The 26,884-nt window shown below is 49.4% G+C and overlaps 1 protein-coding gene and 1 pseudogene across 2 annotated transcripts in view; one reads left to right on the forward strand and one right to left on the reverse strand.

Moving 5' to 3' along the window:
- Positions 1-26,884, forward strand: part of LOC144595701 (C-X-C chemokine receptor type 2-like) — a 350,033-nt gene that overhangs the window by 165,528 nt on the left and 157,621 nt on the right. The window lies entirely within an intron of this gene.
- Positions 11,058-14,006, reverse strand: LOC144596155 (C-X-C chemokine receptor type 2-like; annotated as a pseudogene). The gene is made up of 2 exons (XR_013547572.1): positions 13,016-14,006; positions 11,058-11,273 (listed from the first exon to the last, which is right to left on the reverse strand). The product of XR_013547572.1 is annotated as a C-X-C chemokine receptor type 2-like (transcript).

Consider the following 26,884-nt stretch of genomic DNA (forward strand, 5'->3'; position numbering starts at 1 on the left):
CCTGCCTCCACCACTTCCACCGGAAGCCCATTCCATACAGCCACCACCCTCTGAGTAAAGAAGTTACCCCTCATGTTACCCCTAAACTTTTGTCCCTTAATTCTGAAGTTATGTCCCCTTATTGGAATCTTCCCCACTCTCAAAGGGAAAAGCCTACCCACGTCAACTCTGTCCGTCCCTCTTAAAATTTAAAAAACCTCTATCAAGTCCCCCCTCAACCTTCTACGCTCCAAAGAATAAAGACCCAACCTGTTCAACCTCTCTCTGTAGCTTAAGTGCTGAAACCCAGGCAACATTCTAGTAAATCTCCTCTGTACCCTCTCCATTTTACAATAGACAATAGACAATAGGTGCAGGAGTAGGCCATTCAGCCCTTCGAGCCAGCACCGCCATTCAATGCGATCATGGCTGATCACTCTCAATCAGTACCCCGTTCCTGCCTTCTCCCCATACCCCCTCACTCCGCTATCCTTAAGAGCTCTATCCAGCTCTCTCTTGAAAGCATCCAACGAACTGGCCTCCACTGCCTTCTGAGGCAGAGAATTCCACACCTTCACCACCCTCTGACTGAAAAAGTTCTTCCTCATCTCCGTTCTAAATGGCCTACCCCTTATTCTTAAACTGTGGCCCCTTGTTCTGGACTCCCCCAACATTGGGAACATGTTATCTGCCTCTAATGTGTCCAATCCCCTAATTATCTTATATGTTTCAATAAGATCCCCCCTCATCCTTCTAAATTCCAGTGTATACAAGCCCAATCGCTCCAGCCTTTCAACATACGACAGTCCCGCCATTCCGGGAATTAACCTAGTGAACCTACGCTGCACGCCCTCCATAGCAAGAATATCCTTCCTCAAATTTGGAGACCAAAACTGCACACAGTACTCCAGGTGTGGTCTCACCAGGGCCCGGTACAATTTCAACATTACATCCCAACTTCTATATTCGATGTTCTGATTTATAAAGGCAAGCATACCAAACGCCTTCTTCACCACCCTATCCACATGAGATTCCACCTTCAGGGAACAATGCACAGTTATTCCCAGATCCCTCTGTTCCACTGCATTCCTCAATTCCCTACCATTTACCCTGTACATCCTATTTTGATTTGTCCTACCGAAATGCAGCACCTCACACTTATCAGCATTAAACTCCATCTGCCATCTTTCAGCCCACCCTTCCAAAAGGCCCAAGTCTCTCTGTAGACTTTGAAAATCTACTTCATTATTAACTACACCACCTATCTTAGTATCATCTGCATACTTACTAATCCAATTTGCCACACCATCATCCAGATCATTAATGTAACAACAGTGGACCCAACACAATAGACAATAGGTGCAGGAGTAGGCCATTCGGCCCTTCGAGACAGCACTGCCATTCATTGTGATCATGGCTGATTATTCTCAATCAGTACCCCGTTCCTGCCTTCTCCCCATAAACCAAAGATAGACACAAAATGCTGGAGTAACTCAGCGGGTCAGGCAGCATTTCTGGGGAGAAGGAATTGGTGACGTTTCGGGTCGAGACCCTTCTTCAGACTGAGAGTCAGGAGAGAGGGAGACACAGAGATAAGGAAGGGTAAGGTGTGAAATCGAGAGATCAAAGGAGACAAATATCAAGGAAATTGTAGAATAGATCATCGTTGGCCTGGGGAAACTGACAACGAGGCAAACAAAGAGAACATTTTATCAGGGGGACAGTCAGACTGGTCGGAGAACTAGGGGTGGGGGTGGGGGTGGAGAGGGAGGGAAAGCAAGGCTTACTTGAAGTTAGAGAAGTCAATGTTCATACCGCTGGGGTGTGAGCTGCCCAAGCGAAATATGAGGTGCTGTTCCTCTAATTTGCGCTGGGCCTCACTTTGACAATGGAGGAGGCCCAAGACAGGAAGGTCAGTGTGGGAGTGGGAGGGGGAGTTGAAGTGCTGAGCCACCGGGAGATCAGGTGGACAGAGCGCAGGCGTTCAATGAAACGATCGCCCGATCTATGTTTAAGGAAATAACTGCAGATGCTGGTACAAATCGAAGGTATTTATTCACAAAATGCTGGAGTAACTCAGAGGGTCAGGCAGCATCTCGGGAGAGAAGGAATGGGCGACGTTTCTGGTCGAGACCCTTCTTCAGACTGATGTCGGGGGACGACGACAAAGGAAGGATGTAGGTGGAGACAGGAAGATAGAGGGAGATCTGGGAAGGAGGAGGGGAAGAGATGGACAGAGGAACTATCTAAAGTTGGAGAAGCCCGATCTATGTTTGGTCGACATGGACGTGCCATTGTTGACGTGAGTTCATCCAACAGGTGCCGTGTAACGCAACACACTTCCACTGTGTGGCAGTGTGGAGCCAGGGAAGAGGAGGCTGGATCCAGTCACTGTGTGCAAAGTCGTGTTTTATTGTCATTAGCACCGAAAATTGAGCAATTCAATTCTTAGAAATCCTTAGAATGAACCGTTCTACATTTTCCATGATCAACGTCAGGCGTCACGGTGGCGCAGCGGGTAGAGCTGCTGCCTCACAGCGCCGGAGACCCGGGTTCCATCCCGACTACAGGCACTGTCTGTACGGAGTTTGCACGTTCTCCCCGTGACCTGCGTGGATTTTCTCCGGGATCTTCGGTTTCTTCCCACACTCCAAAGACGTGCAGGTTTGTAGGTTAATTGGCTTGGTGTAAATGTAAAAATTGTCCCCAGTGTGTGTAGGATAGTGTTAGTGTGCGGGGATCGCTGGTCAGCGCTGACTCGGTGGGCCGAAGGGCCTGTTGCCACGCTGTATCTCTAAACGTCTTCTTTGATCTGTCATTTTCACACCTTACCCCTTCCATGTCTCTAGTCTCCCTTTCCCATGACTCTATAAGTCTGAAGAAGGGTCTCGACCCGAGATTCCTTCTCTCCAGAGATGCTGCCTGTCCTGCTGAGTTGCTCCAGCATCTTGTGTCGATCTTCAATTAAATTCTTACTTTTCAGCAGCTCAAGAGGTTTGTACAACAGTTTGTAAACACAATACTCAATAGAGTGCTCCATAAATAAAAGTTCAATAAATAAAACAGGTACATGGATAGGACAGGTTTGGAGGGATATGGGCTAAACGCGGGCAGGTGGGACTAGTGTAGATGGGGCATGTTGGTCGGTGTGGGCAGGTGGGACTAGTGTAGATGGGGCATGTTGGTCAGTGTGGGCAGGTGGGACTAGTGTAGATGGGGCATGTTGGTCGGTGTGGGCAGGTGGGACTAGTGTAGATGGGGCATGTTGGTCGGTGTGGGCAGGTGGGACTAGTGTAGATGGGGCATGTTGGTCGGTGTGGGCAGGTGGGACTAGTGTAGATGCGACTGAGGATTGGAGGGTAGCTAATGTAACCCCACTTTTTAAAAAGGGAGGGAGAGAGAAAACGGGGAATTATAGACCAGTTAGTCTAACATCGGTAGTGGGGAAAATGCTAGAGTCAGTTATTAAAGATGTGATAGCATCACATTTGGAAAGTGGTGAAATCATCGAACAAAGTCAGCATGGATTTATGAAAGGCAAATCATGCCTGACGAATCTTATAGAATTTTTCAAGGATGTAACTAGTAGAGTGGATAAGGGAGAACCAGTCGATGTGTTATATCTGGACTTTCAGAAGGCCTTCGACAAGGTCCCACATAGGAGATTGGGGTACAAACTTAAAGCACACGGTATTGGGGGTTCAGTGTTGAGGTGGATAGAGAATTGGTTGGCAGACAGGAAGCAAAGAGTAGGAATAAACGGGTCCTTTTCGGAATGGCAGGCAGTGACTAGTGGGGTACCGCAAGGCTCAGTGTTGGGACCCCAGTTATTTACAATATATATTAATGATTTGGGCGAGGGAATTGAATGCAATATCTCCAAGTTTGCGGATGACACGAAGCTGGGTGGCAGTGTTAGCTGCGAGGAGGATGCTAGGAGGCTGCAGAGTGACTTGGATAGATTAGGCGAGTGGGCAAATGCATGGCAGATGCAATATAATGTGGATAAATGTGAGGTTATCCACTTTGGCGGCAAGAACAGGAAAGCAGAGTATTACCTGAATGGTGACCGATTAGGAGAAGGGGAGATGCAATGTGACCTGGGTGTCATGGTGCACCAGTCATTGAAAGCAAGCATGCAGGTGCAGCAGGCAGTGAAGAAAGCGAATGGTATGTTGGCATTCATAGCAAGAGGATTTGAGTTTAGGAGCAGGGAGGTTCTACTGCAGTTGCACAGGGCCTTGGTGAGACCGCACCTGGAGTATTGTGTGCAGTTTTGGTCTCCTAATCTGAGGAAAGACGTTCTTGCCTTAGAGGGAGTACAGAGAAGGTTCACCAGATTGATCCCTGGGATGGCGGGACTTTCATATGAGGAAAGACTAGATAGACTGGGCTTGTACTCGCTGGAATTTAGAAGACTGAGGGGGGATCTTATAGAAACATATAAAATTCTTAAGGGGTTGGAGAGGCTAGATGCGGGAAGATTGTTCTCGATGTTGGGGGAGTCCAGAACCAGGGGTCACAGCTTAAGGATAAAGGGGAAGTCTTTTAGGACCGAGATGAGAAAAAATTTCTTCACACAGAGAGTGGTGAGTCTGTGGAATTCTCTGCCACAGAAGGTAGTTGAGGCCAGTTCATTGGCTAAATTTAAGAGGGAGTTAGATGTGGCCCTTTTTGCTAAAGGGATCAGGGGGTATGGAGAGAAGGCAGGTACGGGATACTGAGCTGGATGATCAGCCATGATCATATTGAATGGCGGTGCAGGCTCGAAGGGCCAAATGGCCTACTCCTGCACCTATTTTCTATGTTTCTATGTTTCTATGACATGTTGGCCGGTGTGGGCAGGTGGGACTAGTGTACATGTGGCATGTTGGCCGGTGTGGGCAAGTTGGGCCGAAGGGCCTGTTTCCGTGCTGTATCACTCTTTGACTGACAAACATCAATATAATACAAAACTTTGTAAAATATAATATAATATGTAATATATATATAGTATAAAATTTTGTACTGTATGGAATTCATTGCCACAGACGGCTGTGGAGGCCACAAGTCGGTGGATATTTTTAAGGCAGAGATAGATAGATTCTTGATCAGTGCGGGTGTCAAGGGTTATGGGGAGAAGGCAGGAGAATGGGGTTAGGAGGGAGAGATAGATCAGCCGTGATTGAATGGCGGAGTGGAATGGATGGGCCGAATGGCCTAATTCTGCTCCTCCAACTTATCAACTTATGGAATCTATAAGAGGTGCTGTGTGAAAAAGGCAGCCAGCATCATCACTAACCCCCACCACCCTGGCCACACTCTCAGAATACAGAGCATTATTTGTCATTCGGTACCGAGGTACCAAACAAAATTACATAGCAGTCACACACAAAAAAAAAGAACACAAGACACACGACCCCAACACAAACATCCATCACAGTGACTCCAAACACCCCCTCACTGTGATGGAGGCAACAAAACTTCCACTCTCTTCCCCACGGACAGACAGCTCGTCCCCGACCGACCCGCACAGTCCCCGCAAGGAGATGGAAGTCCCCACGGCCGAGCCGCACTGGGCGCTGAAACGTCCCGCGGCCGAGCCGGGCGATTGAAGGCCCCGCGGCTGTACCGTGCGCTGCTAAGTCCCGCGGCCGAGCCGCGCCAGCGATGTAAAGTTCCGCGGCCGAGCCGCACCAGTGATGGAAGGCCCGTGGCCGAGCCGCGCCCCAGGCAGTGAGGAAGAGACCTAATAAGGAAAGGTTTCCCCCACCCCACACCACCACACCCCACCCCACCCCCCCCCACACATACACAGCCAAAAAACAAAAACAAAAACCATCCCAACACCGACACACAACAAAAAAAAGGAAAAAAGACGAACAGACTGCCAGCGAGCCACACCACCCTGGCCACACACTCACTGACCCACACCACCCTGGCCACACACTCACTGACCCACACTCTCACTGACCCACACCACCCTGGCCACACTCTCACTGACCCACACCTCCCCACACTCTCACTGACCCACACCCCCCCCATACACTCACTGACCCACACCACCCTGGCTACACCCTCACTGACCCACACCACCCCCACACTCTCACTGACCCACACCCCCCCATACACTCACTGACCCACACCACCCTGGCCACACTCTCACTGACCCACACCACCCTGGCCACACTCTCACTGACCCACACCACCCTGGCCACACTCTCACTGACCCACACCCCCCTGGCCACACTCTCACTGACCCACACCCCCCTGGCCACACTCTCACTGACCCACACCACCCCACACTCTCACTGACCCACACCCCCCCCCCCCATACACTCACTGACCCACACCACCCTGGCCACACTCTCACTGACCCACACCTCCCCACACTCTCACTGACCCACACCCCCCCATACACTCACTGACCCACACCCCCCCCACACTCTCACTGACCCACACCACCCCCATACACTCACTGACCCACACCACCCTGGCCACACTCTCACTGACCCACACCCCCCCACACTCTCACTGACCCACACCCCCCCACACTCTCACTGACCCACACCACCCTGGCCACACTCTCACTGACCCACACCCCCCCACACTCTCACTGACCCACACCACCCCACACTCTCACTGACCCACACCCCCCCCATACACTCACTGACCCACACCACCCTGGCCACACTCTCACTGACCCACACCACCCTGGCCACACTCTCACTGACCCACACCACCCCACACTCTCACTGACCCACACCCCCCCCATACACTCACCGACCCACACCACCCTGGCCACACTCTCACTGACCCACACCCCCCCCATGCACTCACTGACCCACACCACCCTGGCCACACTCTCACTGACCCACACCACCCTGGCCACACTCTCACTGACCCACACCACCCCACACTCTCACTGACCCACACCCCCCCATACACTCACTGATCCACACCACCCTGGCCACACTCTCACTGACCCACACCCCCCCCCATACACTCACTGACCCACACCACCCTGGCCACACTCTCACTGACCCACACCCCCCCACACTCTCACTGACCCACACCACCCTGGCCACACTCTCACTGACCCACACCCCCCCACACTCTCACTGACCCACACCCCCCCACACTCTCACTGACCCACACCACCCTGGCCACACTCTCACTGACCCACCCCCCCCCACACTCTCACTGACCCACACCCTCCCCACACTCTCACTGACCCACACCTCCCCACACTCTCACTGACCCACACCCCCCCCACACTCTCACTGACCCACACCTCCCCATACACTTACTGACCCACACCCCCCCATACACTCACTGACCCACACCACCCTGGCCACACTCTCACTGACCCACACCCCCCCACACTCTCACTGACCCACACCCCCCCCCATACACTCACTGACCCACACCACCCTGGCCACACTCTCACTGACCCACACCCCCCCCCCACACTCTCACTGACCCACACCTCCCCCATACACTCACTGACCCACACCCCCCCCCCCATACACTCACTGACCCACACCACCCTGGCCACACTCTCACTGACCCACACCCCCCCCACACTCTCACTGACCCACACCCCCCCACACTCTCACTGACCCACACCCCACCCCCACACTCTCACTGACCCACACCACCCTGGCCACACTCTCGTCTTGCTGCTACCATGGGGAAGAAGGTTCAGGAGCCTGTAAACCGTGACCTCCACGTTCAAGAACAGCTTCTTTCCAGCACGGTGGCGCAGCGGTAGAGTTGCTGCCTTACAGTGAATGCAGCGCCGGAGAACCGGATTTGATCCCGACTACGGGCGCTGTCTGTACGGAGTTTGTACGTTCTCTCCGTGACCTGCGTGGGTCTTTTCCGAGATCTTCGGTTTCCTCCCACATTCCAAAGACGTGCAGGTTTGTAGGTTAATTGGCTTGGTAAATGTAATAAATTGTCCCCAGTGTGTGTAGGATAGTGTTAGTGTGCGGGGATCGCTGGTCGGCGCGGACCCGGTGGGCCGAAGGGCCTGTTTCCACGCTGTATCTCTAAACTAAACCATCTTGCTGTTGAATACCACAAACTCCAACTATGATTATATGTTAGCATGCAACAATAGCTTTTCAGTGTACCTCGGTAAACGTGACAATAACATTGTCGGTGCTAGAATTATGGCCTCGGTGACGTGCGCTGGACGATTTTACAGAGTTGTACGCCAAAACAAAACTTACCACTGTACATAGAAACATAGACAATAGGTGCAGGAGGAGGCCATTTGGCCCTTCGAGCCAGCACCACCATTCATTGTGATCATGGCTGATCATCCACAATCAATAACCCGTGCCTGCCTTCTCCCCATATCCCGTGATTCCGTTAGCCCTAATAGTCAATATTCAATTTATTTGTCACAAACACATAAATGTGCAGTGAAATGAAAGATTACCCACAGTCCAACAGTAAGACCAATAAGAATAAGCAATAACACACACAATCACAAACCAACACCAAACAAAAAGAAACATCCATCACAGTGAGTCTCCTCCAGTCCCTCCTCACTGTGATCGAAGGCCAGAATGTCTTTTCTCTTCCCCTGCCGTCTTCTCCCGCGGTCAGGCTGTTGGAGTTGCCACGTCGGGGCGGTCGTGGCTACCGACATTGAAGCCCCCGCCTGATTGATTTTGTTAATGACCTGACCAAAAAGGTTGATGAGGGCAGAACTGTAGATGTTGTGTACATGGCGGCACGGTAGCGCAGCGGTAGAGTTGCTGCTTTACAGCGAATGCAGCGCCGGAGTCTCAGGTTCGATCCTGACTACGGGTGCTGCACTGTAAGGAGTTTGTACGTTCTCCCCGTGACCTGCGTGGGTTTTCTCCGAGATCTTCGGTTTCCTCCCACACTCCAAAGACGTGCAGGTATGTAGGTTAATTGGCTGGGTAAATGTAAAAATTGTCCCTAGTGGGTGTAGGATAGTGTTAATGTACGGGGATCACTGGGCGGCACGGACTTGGAGGGCCGAAAAGGCCTGTTTCCGGCTGTATATATATGATATGATATGATATGACTTCAGTAAGGCGTTCGACAAGGTTCCGCATGGTAGGCTGCTCTGGAAGGTTAGATCACATGGGATCCAAGGAGAGATAGCTGAATGGACAGCACATTGGCTCCATGGAAGGAAGCAGAGGGTAATGGTGGAAGGTGGCTTCTCGGACTGGAGGCCTGTGACTAGTGGTGTGCCTCAGGGTTTGGTGCTGGGCCCGTTACTGTTTGTCATCTACATCAATGGTTTGGATGAGAACATACAGGGCAAGATTAGCAAGTTTGCTGATGATACAAAAGTGGGTGGTTTTGCAGATAGTGAAGATGGTTGTGAACGATTGCAGCACGATCTGGATCGATTGGCCAGGTGGGCGGAGGAATGGTTGATGGAATTTAATACAGAGAAGTGTGAGGTGTTGCATTTTGGGAAGTCAAACATGGGCAGGACCTACACGGTGAGTGGTAGGGCCCTGGGGAGTGTTGTAGAGCGGAGGGATCTAGGAGTACAGGTGCATTGGCCTTCATCAGTCAGAGCATTGAGTATAGAAGTTGGGAGGTCATGTTGCAGTTGTATAAGACGTTGGGGAGACCACATTTAGGGTATTGTGCTCAGTTCTGGGCACCGTGTTATAGGAAATATGTTGTTAAGCTGGAAATGGGACAGAGATTTACAAGGAAGTTCACAGAGCTTGAGGGTCTGAGCAGTAGGGAGTTTAGTTTAGTTTAGAGATACAGTGTGGAAACAGGCCCTTCGGCCCACAGAGTCCACGCCGATCAGCGATCCCCGAACATTAACACCATCCTACACACACTAGGGACAATTTACATTTACACAAAGCCAATTCACCGTCAAACCTGCACGTCTTTGGTGTGTGGGAGGAAACCGAAGTTCTCAGAGAAAACCCACGCAGGTCACGGGGAGAACGTGCAAACTCCATACAGACAGCTCCCGTAGGCAGGATCGAACCCAGGTCTCTGCTGCTGAAAGTGCTGTAAGGCGGCAACTCCACCGCCGCGCCACCGTGCCACACGTACCGTTGAGCAGGCTGGGTCTCTATTCCATGGAGCGCAGGAGGATGAGGGGAGATCTTATAGAGGTGTACATAATCATGAGAGGAATAGATCGGGTAGATGCACAGAGTCTCTTGCCCAGAGTAGGGGAATCGAGGACCAGAGGACATAGGTTCAAGGTGAAGGGGAAAAGATTTAATCGGAATCTGAGGGGTAACTTTTTCACACGGAGGGTGGTGGGTGTATGGAACGAGCTGCCAGAGGAGGTAGTTGAGGCTGGGACTATCCCAACGTTTAAGAAACAGTTAGACAGTACATGGATAGGACAGGTTTGGAGTGATATGGACCAAGCACAGGCAGGTGGGACTAGTGTAGATGGGGCATGTTGGCCGGTGTGGGCGAGTTGGGCCGAAGGGCCTGGTTCCACACTGTGTCACTCTGTAACTCATTGACCCATTGACCCTTTGACCTATTGACCCCTTAACCATTGAACCATTGACCATTGACCCCTTAATAATTTAGCATTGACCATTGAAACATTGACCATTGACCATTGAACCATTGACCATTGACCATTGACCATTGTCCATTGACCAGTGAACCATTGACCAATGAACCATTGACCATTGAACCATTGACCATTGAACCATTGACCATTGAACCATTGAACAATTGACCATTGAACCATTGACCCATTGAACCATTGACCATTGACCATTGAACCATTGACCATTGAACCATTGACCATTGAACCATTGAACAATTGACCATTGAACCATTGAACCATTGACCATTGACCATTGAACCATTGAACCATTGACCATTGGCTATTGACCATTGAACCACTGACCATTGAACTAGTGGAAACATCCTCCCCACATCCACTCCATCCAGGCCGCTCACTACTCGGTAGGTTTCGTTGAAGACCAACTGAACAAGCAGGAGAATCGAGGTTGGGTGGAAACCAAAGGTCTTTTATTTCACAGCAACCAAACAGAATACATGTTGAAGCAAAGCCCGCTTACGGACGTCAGTCTCACGTTTCCAGGCACAAGTAGTAAAAACAAACCACTCTTTTGTAGCAACCAAGAACTGCAGATACTGGTGAATACGCAAAAAGACACAAAAATGGCCACCGCCGTGACGCGCTTCATGGCCACAAACTCCCCCGGCTCACACGGAGAAGGCCCCGGAATAAACGGGAAGGGAAGGTAGTCATCTCCGTTTAACACGGCTGTGCTGGGCCTCTGGGTAGACATTCCCTGCAACAACAAAAAAGATTCGCAAATGGGATGTTGAGATTAGTTTAGAGATACAGATCCTCACAAAGGGCAGACACAGAGTGGTGGAGTAACTCAGCGGGTCAGGCAGCATCTGTGGAGAACATGGATAGGTGACGTTTCACAGAGTGCTGGAGTAACTCAGCGGGTCAGGCAGCATCTGTGGAGAACATGGATAGGTGACGTTTCACAGAGTGCTGGAGTAACTCAGCGGGTCACGTCATTGATCATGTCGGCTGCTTTCCCGAGGCAGCGTGAAGTGTAGATGAAGACGACATCGAATTAGGTTGAGGTTGAGGTTGATTATGAGTCCAGTGGCCATGATGGGCTGGAGGTGGATCGGTGGATCAGACCGTGCCTGAGTGCCGCCATTATGGACATTGAGCTTTGTTGTTGTCTTTGGTTGGACACCAGGTGTGTCACCTGGATTCTGGATTACCTGACCAACCGCCCACAGTATGTGGGGACAAGGAATGGCGTTTCTGACCTGGTGGTCTGCAGCACTGGGGCTCCGCAGGGAACAGTTGTGGCTCCTTTCCTGTTCACCCTGTACACTGCGGACTCCACGCACGGCTCAGCCAACTGCTATCTGCAAACGTTCTCTCGCAACTCTGCCATCGTCGGCCTCATCACAGACGACGAGGACAGGGCGTACAGACAACTGACCCAGGACTTTGTGGACTGGGGCCAGCGGAACCCCCTCTGGATCAACGCTGGGAGAACCAGGGAGATGGTGGTGGATTTCCACAGGTCCCCCCGACACCGGTGAACATAGACAATAGACAACAGACAATAGGTGCAGGAGGAGGCCATTCGGCCCTTCGAGCCAGCACCGCCATTCAATGTGATCATGGCTGATCATTCTCAATCAGTACCCCGTTCCTGCCTTCTCCCCATACCCCCTGACTCCGCTATCCTTAAGAGCTCTATCTAGCTCTCTCTTGAATGCATTCGGAGAATTGGCCTCCACTGCCTTCTGAGGCAGAGAATTCCACAGATTCACAACTCTCTGACTGAAAAAGTTCTTCCTCATCTCAGTTCTAAATGGCCTACCCCTTATTCTTAAACTGTGGCCCCTGGTTCTGGACTCCACCAACATTGGGAACATGTTTCCTGCCTCTAACGTGTCCAACCCCTTAATAATCTTATACGTTTTGATAAGATCCCCTCTCATCTATCTAAATTCCACTGTATACAAGCTCCAGTCTTTCAACATACGACAGTCCCGCCATTCCGGGAATTAACCTAGTAAACCTACGCTACACGCCCTCAATAGCAAGATTATCCTTCCTCAAATTTGGAGACCAAAACTGCACACAGTACTCCAGGTGCGGTCTCACTAGGGCCCTGTACAACTGCAGAAGGACCTCTTTGCTCCTATACTCAACTCCTCTTGTTATGAAGGCCAACATTCCATTGGCTTTCTTCACTGCCTGCTGTACCTGCATGGTTCCTTTCAGTGACAGATGCACTAGGACACCCAGATCTCGTTGTACGTCCCCTTTTCCTAACTTGACACCATTCAGATAATAATCTGCCTTTATATTCTTACCACCAAAGTGGATAACCTCACAAATGAATGCTTATTTATTTTTGCAATCCACTTTGCTGCTGTAAGCCTACAAATTTCTGAAGAAGGGTCTAGACCCGAAACGTCACCCAATTCCTTCTCTCCACAGATGCTGCCTGACAGATGCTGGGTTACTCCACCATTTCTCGACTACCTTCGATTGACAGCAGCATCTGCAGTTGTTTTCCAGCTTATATCCTGGTGGTCGCAGTACGGACGTCACTCTGTCCGCGGGACGACTTCAAGTTGGTGTCGTCCCTTAGAGGTGAAGAGGTTGGCCAGGTTCTTCCTGAACTTCACGCCGATGAAGGCGTAGAGGACTGGGTTGACGCAGCTGTGAAGGAAGGCCAGGCACTGGGTGGCGAGGAGGGCCCTATCCAGGTGATCCCGCATGGCGCAGGTGAACCTGATGCGCCCAGTCTCAGGAGCATGTCCACTGTCATGGTCAGGTGGTAGGGCAGCCAGCAGGCCAGGAATGCCAGCACCACCGCCACGATCACCTTCATGGCTTTCTGCTTCTGGAAGCCCTTGGTCTGGCACAGCCTCCACACGGTCATGGTGTAGCAGAAGCCCATGGTGGCCAGCGGCAACAGGAAGCCGATCACCAGGCGGCTAAATTTGGTGCTCACTTTCCACGGTTTGTCAAAATCGCCGTCGTGCTCCTCGTTGCAGACGGACCGGTCGGTCTCGATGTCGTAGAACTCCCCCTTGTACAGGACGGGCAGGGACAGGAGCAGGGCCGAGAGCCAGACGGCCGCGCACGCCAGCTTGACCATCCACGGCCTCCCGTGACCGTGCGAGCGGGCGGAGCAGACGATGGCCAGGTAACGGTCCATGCTGATGCAGGCCAGCAGTAGGATGCCTCTGTAGAAGTTCACCTCCTGCAACACATTGACCACCTTACACATGGCGTCACCAAACACCCAGCCCCACACCGCGTCCACCGCCCAGAAGGGCAGGGAGAGGGCGAAGAGAAGGTCGGCCGTGGCCAGGTGGAGCAGGAACACGTCCGTGGACGAGATGGTGCGGCGGTTGTGAAGGATGACGACCATCACCAACAGGTTGCCGATCACGGCCAGCAGACACACCAGGCCGCAGACTGCCGCCGTGAAGCGCTTCATGGCCACAAACTCCCTCAGCTCACACGGAGAAGGCCCCGGAATAGACGGGAAGGGAAAGTAGTCATCTCCCTTTAACACGGCTGTGCTGGGCATCTGGGTAGACATTCCCTGCAACAACAAAAAAGATTCGCAAATGGGATGTTGAGATTAGTTTAGAGATACAGATCCACACAAAGGGCGGACACAGAGTGGTGGAGTAACTCAGCGGGTCAGGCAGCATCTGTGGTGAGAAGGAATGGGTAACGTTTCGGGTCAAGACTCTTCTTCAGACTGATGTCAGGGGAGGAAGTGGGACAAAGATAGAATGTAGTCGGAGACAGGAAGACTAGTGGGAGAACTGGGAAGAGGGAGGATAGAAGTCTTCCTGTCTCCGACTAACTTCTATCTTTGTCCCGCCCCTTCCCCTGACATCCGTCTGAAGGGTCTCGACCCGAAACGTCACCCATTCCTTCTCTGCAGAGATGCTGCCTGACCCGCTGAGTTAATCCAGATGTTTGTGTCTACCTTCGGTTTGAATCACCATCTGCATCTTCTACCCTGCAATAAGGCTGGTGAACACTGCACAACACTGACCTCAGCAACTGTGATCTTTATGGACCTTGTCTTTGGCTGCACAATGCACTATTATGCTTACCTAGTATTATTAAGAACAAGATTGACTGTTAACTTGACAGGTGACAAATTTGGAACTTGTAGAAACCAATGATACAATTACTTACACATCAACAGTAACCACGAACAAGTCATTAAACTGTTCTTAAAGCTGCAACGTCAAGTCACAAGAAACTGCAGATGCTGGTATTCTGATAAAACACTAAGTGCTGGAGGAACTCCGTGAGTCAGGCAGCATCTGGAGAGGAAAGGAGGCTCCCAACCCAGAACGTTACTCCAGCACTCTGTGAAACGTCACCTATCCATGTTCTCCACAGATGCTGCCCGAACTGTTGAGTTACTCCAGAACTTTGTGTCTACTTTTTATACAAGCACCTTAATTCCTTGTATCTGCATCAGTGGTTGGGACGGACAGACAACGTTTTGGGTTGGGATCCTTCTTCAGATGTTAGTTTGTTAGCTTAGTTTATTGTAACGTGTACTGAGGTACAGTGAAAAGCTTTTATGCTGCGTGATATCCAGTCAGCGGAAAGACTGCACATGATTACAATTGAGAGAATAATGCTTAGTCCTGTAAAGTCCAATTAAAGATAGTCTGAGGGTCTCCAACGAGGTAGATGGGAGGTCAGGACCGCTCTCTAGTTGGTGAGAGGACGGTCCAGTTGCCTGATAACAGCCGGGAAGAAACTGCCCCTGAATCTGGAGGTGTGCGTTTTCACACTTCTGTACCTCTTGCCCGATGGGAGAGGGGAGAAGAGGGAGTGACCGGGGTGAGACTGGTCCTTGATTATGCTGCTGGCCTTGCCGAGGCAGCGTGAGGTGTAGATGGAGGCGGTGGGAGGGAGGGAGGTTGAACTGGCCTCAACTACCTTCTGTGGCAGAGAATTCCACAGATTCACCACTCTCTGTGTGAAAAAAAACTTTCATCTCGGTCCTAAAAGACATCCCCCTTATCCTTAAACTGTGACCCCTTGTTCTGGACTTCCCCGACATCGGGAACAATCTTCCTGCATCTAGCCTGTCCAACCCCTTAAGAATTTTGTAAGTTTCTATAAGATCCCCCCTCAATCTTCTAAATTCCAGCGAGTACAAGCCGAGTCTATCCCGTCTTTCTTCATATGAAAGTCCTGCCATCCCAGGAATCAATCTGGTGAACCTTCTCTGCACTCCCCCTATGGCAAGAATGTCTTTCCTCAGATTAGGAGACCAAAACTGTATGCAATACTCCAGGTGTGGTCTCACCAATGCCCTGTACAACTGCAGCAGAACCTCCCTGCTCCTATACTCAAATCCCCTCGCTATGAATGCCAACATACCGTTCGCTTTCTTCACTGCCTGCTGCACCTGCATGCCTAGTTTCAATTGCTGGTGCACCACGACACCCAGGTCACGTTGCATCTCCCCTTCTCCTAATCGGCCACCATTCAGGTAATAGTCTGCTTTCCTGTTCTTGCCACCAAAGTGGATAACCTCACATTTATCCACATTATACTGCATCTGCCATGCCTTTGCCCACTGACCTAACCTATCCAAGTCACCTTGCAGCCTCCTAGCATCCTCCTCACAGCTAACACTGCCCCCCAGCTTCGTGTCATCTGCAAACTTGGAGATGTTGCATTCAATTCCCTCATCCAAATCATTAATATATATTGTAAAGAGCTGGGGTCCCAGCACTGAGCCTTGCGGTACCCCACTTGTCACTGCCTGCCATTCTGAAAAGGACCCGTTTATTCCTACTCTTTGCTTCCTGTCTGCCAACCAGTTCTCTATCCTCATCAATACTGAACCCACAATACCGTGTGCTTTAAGTTTGCATACTAATCTCTTATGTGGGACCTTGTCGAAAGCCTTCTGGAAGTCCAGATATAATACATCCATTGGTTCTCCCTTATCCACTCTACTAGTTACATCCTCGAAAGATTTTATAAAATTCGTCAGACATGATTTACCTTTCATAAATCCATGCTGACTTTGTCCAATGATTTCACCACTTTCCAAATGTGCTGCTATCCCATCTTTAATAACTGGCTCTAGCATTTTCCCCACTACCGATGTTAGACTAACTGGTCTGTAATTCCCCGTTTTCTCTCTCCCTCCCTTTTTGAAAAGTGGGGTTACATTAGCTACCCTCCAATCCTCAGGAACTACTCCAGAATCCAAAGAGTTTAGAAAAATTATCACTAATGCATCCACTATTTCTGGGGCTACTTCCTTAAGCACTCTGGGATGCAGCCTATCTGGCCCTGGGGATTTATCGGCCTTTAATCCATTCAATTTAACTAACACCACTTCCCGACTAACCTGGATTTCTCAGTTCCTCCATCTCATTCGACCCCCGGTCCCCTGCTATTTCCGGCAGATTATTTATGTCTTCCTTAGTCCCGCCATCCCGGGGACTAACCTGGTGAACCTACGCGGCACTGCCTCAATAGCAAGGATGTCCTTCCTCAAATTAGGAGACCAAAACTGCACACAATATCTCAGATTTGGTCTCGCCAGGGCCCTTTTACCACTGCAGAAGGACGTCTTTGATCCTGTACACAAATCCTGTCGTTATGAAGGCCAGCAAGCCATTAGCTTTCTTCACTGCCTGCTGTACAAGTCACCTGTCCATGTTCTCCACAGATGCTGCCTGACCCGCTGAGTTACTCCAGCACTCTGTGAAATGTCACCTATCCATGTTCTCCACAGATGCTGCCTGGCCCGCTGAGTTACTCCAGCACTCTGTGAAATGTCACCTATCCATGTTCTCCACAGATGCTGCCTGACCCGCTGAGTTACTGCAGCACATTCAGGAGTTCATAACTTTGAAACATAGAAATTGTAGTTCAATATGATTATGGCTCATCGTCTAAAGTCATTCCTACTTTTCCCCATATCCCTTGATTCCTTTAGCCCAAATTGCTAAATCTAACGTAGACACAAAATGCTGGAGTAACTCAGCGGGTCAGGTAGCATCCCTGGAGAGATGGAATGGGTGACGTTTCGGGTCGAGACCCTTCTTCAGACCTAAACTTACCTACACAGCTAAATCTAACTCTCTCTTGCAAACATTCAATGAATTGGCCTCCACTGCCCTCTGTAGCAGAGAATTCCACAAATTCACAACTCTGGCTGAAGAAGTTTATCCTCATCTCAGTCCTAAATGGCCTCCCCCTTATTCTTAAACTGTGGACCCTGGTTCTGGACTCCCCCAACATCGGGAACATTTTGCCGGCATCTAGCCTGTCCAATCCTTTAAGGATTTTATCTGTTTCTATAAGATCCCTAAATTCTGGGCACCCAATTCTCCTGCCTTCTCCCCATAACCCCTGACACCCGCACAAATCAAGAATCTATCTATCTCTGCCTTAAAATTATCTACTGACTTGTGGCCTCCACAGCCGTCTGTGGCAAAGAATCCCACAGATTCACCACCCTCTGACTGAAGGAATTCCTCCTCATCTCCTTCCTAAAGGAACGTCCTTTAATTCTGAGACTGTGCCCTCTGGTCCTAGACTCTCCCACTAGTGGAAACATCTTCTCCACTTCCACTCTAACCTGTCCTTTGTTTGGAAACTAGCACCTGCAGTTCCTTGTGTTACGAGTGTGGTTGGATTGGATAGACGATATTTTGGTTCGGGACCCTTAGACAATAGAATAGACAATAGAAAATAGGTGCAGGAGAAGGCCATTCGGTCCTTCGAGCCAGCACCGCCATTCAATGTGATCATGGCTGATCATTCTCAATCAGTACCCCGTTCCTGCCTTCTCCCCATACCCCCTGACTCTGCTATCCTTAAGAGCTCTATCTAGCTCTCTCTTGAATGTATTCAGAGAATTGGCCTCCACTGCCCTCTGAGGCAGAGAATTTCACAGATTCACAACTCTCTGACTAAAAAAGTTTTTCCTCATCTCTGTTCTAAATGGCCTACCCCTTATTCTTAAACTGTGGCCCCTGGTTCTGGACTCCCCAACATTGGGAACATGTTTCCTGCCTCTAACGTGTCCAACCTCTTAATAATTTTATACGTTTCGATAAGATCCCCTCTCGTCCTTCTAAATTCCAGTGTATACAAACCTAGTCGCTCCAGTCTTTCAACATATGACAGTCCCGCCATTCCGGGAATTAACCTAGTAAACCTACGCTGCGCGCCCTCAATAGCAAGAATATCCTTCCTCAAATTTGGAGACCAAAACTGCACACAGTACTCCAGGTGCGGTCTCACTAGGGCCCTGTACAACTGCAGAAGGACCTCTTTGCTCCTATACTCAACTCCTCTTGTTATGAAGGCCAACATTCCATTGGCTTTCTTCACTGCCTGCTGTACCTACATGCTTCCTTTCAGTGACTCATGCACTAGGACACCCAGATCACGTTGTACGTCCCCTTTTCCTAACTTGACACCATTCAGATAATAATCTGCCTTCATATTCTTACCACCAAAGTGGATAACCTCACACTTATCTGCCATGCATCCGTCCACTCACACAACCTGTCCAAGTCACCCTGCAACCTCATAGCATCTTCCTCACAGTTCACACTGCCACCTAGCTTCGTATCATCGGCAAATTTGCTAATGGTTCTTTTAATCCCTTCATGCAAGTCATTGATGTATATTGTAAATAGCTGCGGTCCCAGCACAGAGCCTTGCGGTACCCCAATACTCACTGCCTGCCATTCTGAAAGGGACCCATTTATCCTCACTCTTTGCTTTCTGTCTGTCAACCAACTTTCTATCCATGTCAGTACCCTACCTCCAATACCATGTGCTCTAATTTTGCCCACCAATGTCCTATGTGGGACCGTGTCGAAGGCTTTCTGAAAGTCGAGGTACACCACATCCACCGGCTCTCCCCTGTCAATTTTCCTAGTTACATCCTCAAATAATTCCAGTAGATTAGTCAAGCACGATTTCCCCTTCGTAAATCCATGCTTACTCGGAACGATCCTGTTACTGCGATCCAAATGCTCAGCAATTTCATCTTTTATAATTGACTCCAGCATCTTCCCCACCACTGATGTCAGACTAACTGGTCTATAATTTCCCGTTTTCTCTCTCCCTCCTTTCTTGAAAAGTGGGATAACATTAGCTACCCTCCAATCCACAGGAACTGACCCGGAATCTATAGAACATTGGAAAATAATCACTAATGCGTCCACAATTTCTAGAGCCACCTCCTTAAGCACCCTGGGATGCGGACCATCAGGCCCTGGGGATTTATCAGCCTTGAGTCCCATCAGTCTACCCAAAACTTTTTCCTGCCTAATGTGGATTTCCTCCAGTTCCTCCGTTACCCTAGGATCTCTGGCCACTAGAACATCTGGGAGATTGTTTGTATCCTCCTTAGTGAAGACAGATCCAATGTACCGGTTCAACTCGTCTGCCATTTCCTTGTTCCCCATAATAAATTCCCCTGCTACTGTCTTCAAGGGACCCACATTTGCCTTGACTATTTTTTTCCTCTTCACATACCTAAAAAAGCTTTTGCTATCCTCCTTTATATTATTGGCTAGTTTACCCTCGTACCTCATCTTTTCTCCCCGTATTGCCTTTTTAGTTATCTTCTGTTGCTCTTTAAAGAGTCCCAATCCTCTGGCTTCCCACTCTTCTTTGCTATGTTATACTTCTTCCCTTTTATTTTTATGCTGTCCTTGACTTCCCTTGTCAGCCACGGGTGCCTCTTACTCCCCTTAGAATCTTTCCTCCTCTTTGGGATAAATTGATCCTGCAACTTCTGCATTATTCCCAGGAATACCTGCCATTGCTGTTCCACAGTCTTCCCTGCTAGGGCCTCCTTCCAGTCAATTTTGACCAGCTCCTGCCTCATGCCTCCGTAATCCCCTTTGCCATACTGTAATACTGACACCTCCGATTTTCCCTTCTCCCTCTCAATTTGTAGATTAAAACTTATCACATTGTGGTCACTGCCTCCTAATGGCTCTTTTACCTCAAGTCCCCTTATCAGGTCAGGTTCATTACATAATACTAAATCCAGAATTGCCTCTCCCTGGTAGGCCCTTCTTCAGATCTGTTTAATTTAGTTTAGATCGTAGATATGCACGAAAATCTGGAGTAACTCAGCGGCTCAGACAGCACCTCTGGTGAAAACGCACAGGTGACGTTTCGGGTCGAGACTCTTTTTCAGTCTGAAGAAGGGTCTTCAAACCGAAACGCCACCTATTCCTTTTCTCCAGAGATGCTGTCTGACCCACTGAGTTACTCCATCTTTTTAGAAACATAGAAAATAGGTGCAGGAGGAAGCCATTTGGCCCTTCGAGCCAGCACCGCCAATCATTGTGATCACGGCTGATCATCTACAATCAGTAACCCGTGCCTGCCTTCTCCCCATATCCCTTGATTCCAATAGCTGCTAGAGCTCTATCTAACTCTCTTTTAAATCCATCCAGTGTATTGGCCACCACTGCCTTTGTGGCAGAGAATTCCACAAATTCACAACTCTCTGGGTGAAAAAGTTTTTTCTCACCTCAGTTTTAAATGGCCTACCTTTTATTCTTAGACTGTGTGGCCCCTGGTTCTGGAATTTTTTAGACTGTGGCCCCTGGTTCTGGAGCCCATCTATGGAAGGGAGATTGGTTTGTGCGATGGTCTGGGCTGCTGGCCTTGCCGAGGCAGCGTGAGGTGTAGATGGAGGCGGTGGGAGGGAGTTTGGTTTGTGCGATGGTCTGGGCTGCTGGCCTTGCCGAGGCAGCGTGAGGTGTAGATGGAGGCGGTGGAAGGGAGGTTGGTTGGTGTGATGGTCTGGGCTGCGTCCACAACTCTCTGCGGTTTCTCGTGGGTCTTGGATGGAGCTGTTCCCAAACCATGCTGCGATGCGTCCCGATGCGAGAGAGTTTAACGTAAACACCAGTGAATAAAAGACTTTACCTGCCGGTTGAAAGGACACGGTTGACTCTACAAGACTCCACGCATCAGGAGGACAGAACCAACAGCGCTCAACGGGACCTGTTCACCGCCTTGTTGTGGAGAGAGGGGACAGGCGGAGAGTGAGTCTTAAGTGAAAGAAAGCAGAAGGGCTTGTGCAAATCTCGCTGCCTTTATCAATTGTGTAATGAGGAAGGATCAGTTAGTGATCTTGTTGTGCAGAGCGGCTTGGGCAACCATGACCATAATAGTTGAGTATAAGAGCAAGGAGGTCCTTCTGCAGTTGTACAGGGCCCTAGTGAGAACGCACCTGGAGTACTCTGTGCAGTTGTACAGGGCCCTAGTGAGACCGCACCTGGAGTACTGTGCAGTTTTGGTCTCCAAATTTGAGGAAGGATATTCTTGCTATTGAGGGCGTGCAGCATAGGTTTACTAGGTTAATTCCCGGAATGGCGGGACTGTCGTATGTTGAAAGACTGGAGCGACTAGGCTTGTATACACTGGAATTTAGAAGGATGAGAGGAGATCTTATCGAAACGTATAATATTATTAAGGGGTTGGACACGTTAGAGGCAGGAAACATGTTCCCAATGTTGGGGGAGTACAGAACCAGGGACCACAGTTTAAGAATAAGGGGTCGGCCATTTAGAACGGAGACGAGGAAAAACCTTTCCAGTCAGAGAGTTGTGAATCTGTGGAATTCTCTGCCTCAGAAGGCAGTGGAGGCCAATTCTGTGAATGCATTCAAGAGAGAGCTAGATAGAGCTCTTAAGGATAGCGGAGTCAGGGGGTATGGGGAGAAGGCAGGAACAGGGTACCGATTCTGAATGATCAGCCATGATCACATTGAATGGTGGTGCTGGCTGAAAGGGCCGAATGGCCTACTCCTGCACCTATTGTCTATTGTCCATTAATATGGTGGAATCCTGCATTAGGATGGAGCGTGACACGGTTAATTCAGAGACGACTCCAGAACCAGGGGCCACAGTCTAAGAATAAAGGGGAGGCCATTTAAAACTGAGGTGAGAAGAAACCTTTTTCACCCAGAGAGTTGTGAATTTGTGGAATTCTCTGCCACAGAGGGCAGTGGAGGCCAAATTACTGGATGGATTTGAGAGTTAGATAGAGCTCTAGGGGCTAGCGGAATCAAGGGGTATGGGGAGAAGGCACGCACGGGTTACTGATTGTGAATGATCAGCCATGATCACAATGAATGGTGGTGCTGGCTCGAAGGGCCAAATGGCCTCCTCCTGCACCTATTTTCTATGTTTCTATGTTTCTACGATGGCCCTGAATTTGAATAAAGGAGACTTTGAAGGTGTGAGACGGGAATTGGCTCGGACAGATTGGCTAATCATACTTAAAGGGATGACGGTGGAGATGCAATGGCGAAGATTTAAAGACCGCATGGATGAACTCCAGAAGTTGTTCATCCCTGTCTGGCGAAAAAATATAATGGGGAAGGCAGCTCAACCTTAACTGGTCCATGTGACAATAAACTGACCTTGGAACCTTGGACCGTGGCTGACCAGGGAAGTCAAGGATGGTGTTAAAGCCAAGGACAAGGAAAATAAATTGGCCAGAGGAAGTGTCAAACCAGAGGACTGGGAGACACTTAGAACTCAACAGAGGAGGACAAAGGGGTTAATTAAGAGGTGGGAAATAAGAGCGTGAAAGAAAGCTTGGGGGGAATATAAAAGCTGACTGTAAAAGCTTCTTTAGATATGTAAAAAGGAAAAGATTAGTGAGGACAAATGTAGGTCCCTTACAGTCAGAGACGGCTGAATTTATAATGGGAAATAAGGAAATGGCAGAACAGTTAAACAAGTACTTTGGTTCTGTCTTCACTAAGGAAGACACAAACAATCTCGCAGAAATACTAGGGGACCGAGGATCTAGTGGGAGGGAGGAAGTGAAGGGAATCCACATTAGTCGGGAAATGGTGCTATGAGGATGCAGGGTGACTTGGACAGGTTGTGTGAGTGGGTAGATGCATGGCAGATGCAGTTTAATGTGGATAAGTGTGAGGTTATCCACTTTAGTGGCAAGAACAGGAAGGCAGATTATTATCTGAATGGTGTCAGATTAGGAAAAGGCGAGGTGCAAGGAGACCTGGGTGTGCTTGTACATCACTCACTGAAAGTAAGCATGCAGGTACAGCAGGCAGTGAAGAAAGCCAATGGCACATTGGCCTTCATTGTGAGAGGATTTGAGTTTAGGATCAAGGAGGTCCTACTGCAGTTGTACAGGGCCCTGGTGAGACCGCACCTGGAGTATTGTGTGCAATTTTGGTCTCCAAATTTGAGGAAGGACATTCTTGCTACTGTAGGATCGCCAGGTTAATTCCCGGGATGGTGGGACTGACGTCTGATGAAAGAATGGGTCGACTGGGTTTGTATTCACTGGAGTTTAGAAGGATGAGAGGGAATCTTATAGAAATGCAGATAATTCTTAAAGGATTGGAAAGGCTAGATGCAGGAAAAATGTTCCCGATGTTGGGGGAGTCCAGAACCAGGGGCTACAGTTTAAGAATAAGGGGTCGTCATTTAGGACTGAGATGAAGAAAAACTTTTTCACCCAGAGAGTTGTGAATCTGTGGAATTCTCTGCCACAGAAGGCAGTGGAGGCCAATTCACTGGATGTTTTCAAGAGAGAGTTAGATTTAGTTCTTAGGGCTAACGGAATCAAGGGGTATGGGGAGAAGGCAGGAACGGGGTACTGATTGTGGATTATCAGCCATGATCATATTGAATGGCGGTGCTGGCTTGAAGGGCCGAATGGCCACCTCCTGCACCTATGTTTCTATGTATTGGGGGCTGGCTGAGAGGGTCTGAATCTAGTGAATTCTCTGTGCAATCTCTGTCCTCACTCTAAACATAGAAACATAGAAAATAGGTGCAGGAGATGGGCCTGTTTCCACGCTGTATCACTTTATGATCATGCTGGAGTAACGCAGCGGGTCAGGCAGCATCTGTGGTGTAAAAGGATGGGTGACGTTTCACAGAGTGCTGGAGTAACTCAGCGGGTCAGGCAGCATCTGTGGAGAACATGGATAGGTGACGTTTCACAGAGTGCTGGAGTAACTCAGCGGGTCAGGCAGCATCTGTGGTGTAAAAGGATGGGTGACGTTTCACAGAGTGCTGGAGTAACTCAGCGGGTCAGGCAGCATCTGTGGAGAACATGGATAGGTGACGTTTCACAGAGTGCTGGAGTAACTCAGCGGGTCAGGCAGCATCTGTGGAGAACATGGATAGGTTAGATACCATTGTATTGAACCATTGACCATTGACCATTGACCATTGAACTATTGAACCATTGAACCAGTGCCGTCCACAGCCGTCTGTGGCAATGAATCCCACAGATTCACCACCCTCTGGCTAAAGAAATTCCTCCTCATCTCGATTACGATTTCGATTAAGATTACGTTAAACTTTATCCATCCCCGGAGGGTGATTGGTCTGCCGACAGTCACAATGCACAACAAGGTACACGAAAACCTGAAATTAAAAGTGAAAACAAAAATAAACAGACAAGTGGCTGTTGGCTGGATGCCGTGTGCACGGCTCCCTCACTGGAACAAACGCACAAACAAACAAACGAACAAACACAGATTATCCCCTGGGAAGAGGATTCAATGGTCAATGGTTCAATGGTCAATGGTTAATGGTTCAATGGTCAATAGAGCAATGGTCAATGGTTCAATGGGTCAATGGTCAATAGGGCAATGGTCAATGGTTCAATGGGTCAATGGTCAATAGGGCAATGGTCAATGGTCAATGGTCAATGGTCAATGGTTCAATGGTTCAATAGTTCAATGGTTCAATGGGTCAATGGTCAATGGTCCAATGGGTCAATGGTTCAATGGTTCTATAGTTCAATGGTTCAATGGGTCAATGGTCAATGGTTCAATGGTTCAATAGTTCAATGGTTCAATGGGTCAATGGTCAATGGTCCAATGGTTCAATGGTCAATGGTTCAATGGGTCAATGGTTCAATGGGTCAATGGTTCAATGGTTAATGGTCAATGGTCAATGGTTCAATGGTTCAATGGTTCAATGGGTCAATGGTCAATGGTTCAATGGTTCAATGTTTCAATGGTCAATGGTTCAATGGTTCAATGGTTCAATGGTTCAATGGGTCAATGGTCAATGGTTCAATGGTTCAATGGTTCAATGGGTCAATGGTCAATGGTTCAATGGTTCAATGGTTCAATGGTTCAATGGTTCAATGGTTCAATGGGTCAATGGTCAATGGTTCAATGGTTCAATGGGTCAATGATTCAATGGTTCAATGGTTCAATGGTTCAATGGGTCAATGGTCAATGGTTCAATGGGTCAATGGTTCAATGGTCAATGGTTCAATGGTTCAATGGTTCAATGGTTCCGCCTTGAAGAACAATTTAGGACCCAACGTGGGGGGACGGTGGGAGAACAAAGTGGGTCCTAAATTGTTCTTCGAGGCGCCCCCCCCCCCCCACACAGGGTCCCCCATTCCCTTCCCCTCCTTCCTAAAGGAACGTCCTTTAATTCTGAGGCTGTGCCCTCTGGTCCCAGACTCTCCCACAAGTGGAAACATCCTCTCCACATCCACTCTATCCAGCCCACTCACTACTCGGTAGGTTTCGTTGAAGACCAACTGAACAAGCAGGAGAATCGAGGTCGGGTTGAAACCAAAGGTCTTTTATTTCACAGCAACCAAACAGAATACATGTTGAAGCAAAGCCCGCTTACTAACGTCAGTCTCACATTTCCAGGCACAAGTAGTAAAAACAAACCACTCTTTTGTAGCAACCAAGAACTGCAGATACTGGTGAATACGCAAAAAGACACAGAGTGCTGGAGTAACTCAGCGGGTCAGGCAGCATCTGTGGAGAACATGGATAGGTGACGTTTCACAGAGTGCTGGAGTAACTCCGCGGGTCACGTCATTGATCATGTCGGCTGCTTTCCCGAGGCAGCGTGAAGTGTAGATGAAGACGACATCGAATTCGAGTTGAGGTTGATTATGGGTCCAGTGGCCATGATGGGCTGGAGGTGGATCGGTGGATCAGACCGTGCCTGAGTGCCGCCATTATGGACATTGAGCTTTGTTGTTGTCTTTGGTTGGACACCAGGTGTGTCACCTGTATTCTGGATTACCTGACCAACCGCCCACAGTATGTGGGGACAAGGAATGGCGTTTCTGACCTGGTGGTCTGCAGCACTGGGGCTCCGCAGGGAACAGTTGTGGCTCCTTTCCTGTTCACCCTGTACACTGCGGACTCCACGCACGGCTCAGCCAACTGCTATCTGCAAACGTTCTCTGGCAACTCTGCCATCGTCGGCCTCATCACAGACGACGAGGACAGGGCGTACAGACAACTGACCCAGGACTTTGTGGACTGGGGCCAGCGGAACCCCCTCTGGATCAACGCTGGGAGAACCA

Source organism: Rhinoraja longicauda, chromosome 8, assembly GCF_053455715.1.
Source record: "Rhinoraja longicauda isolate Sanriku21f chromosome 8, sRhiLon1.1, whole genome shotgun sequence".
Classification (NCBI taxonomy): domain Eukaryota; kingdom Metazoa; phylum Chordata; class Chondrichthyes; order Rajiformes; family Arhynchobatidae; genus Rhinoraja; species Rhinoraja longicauda.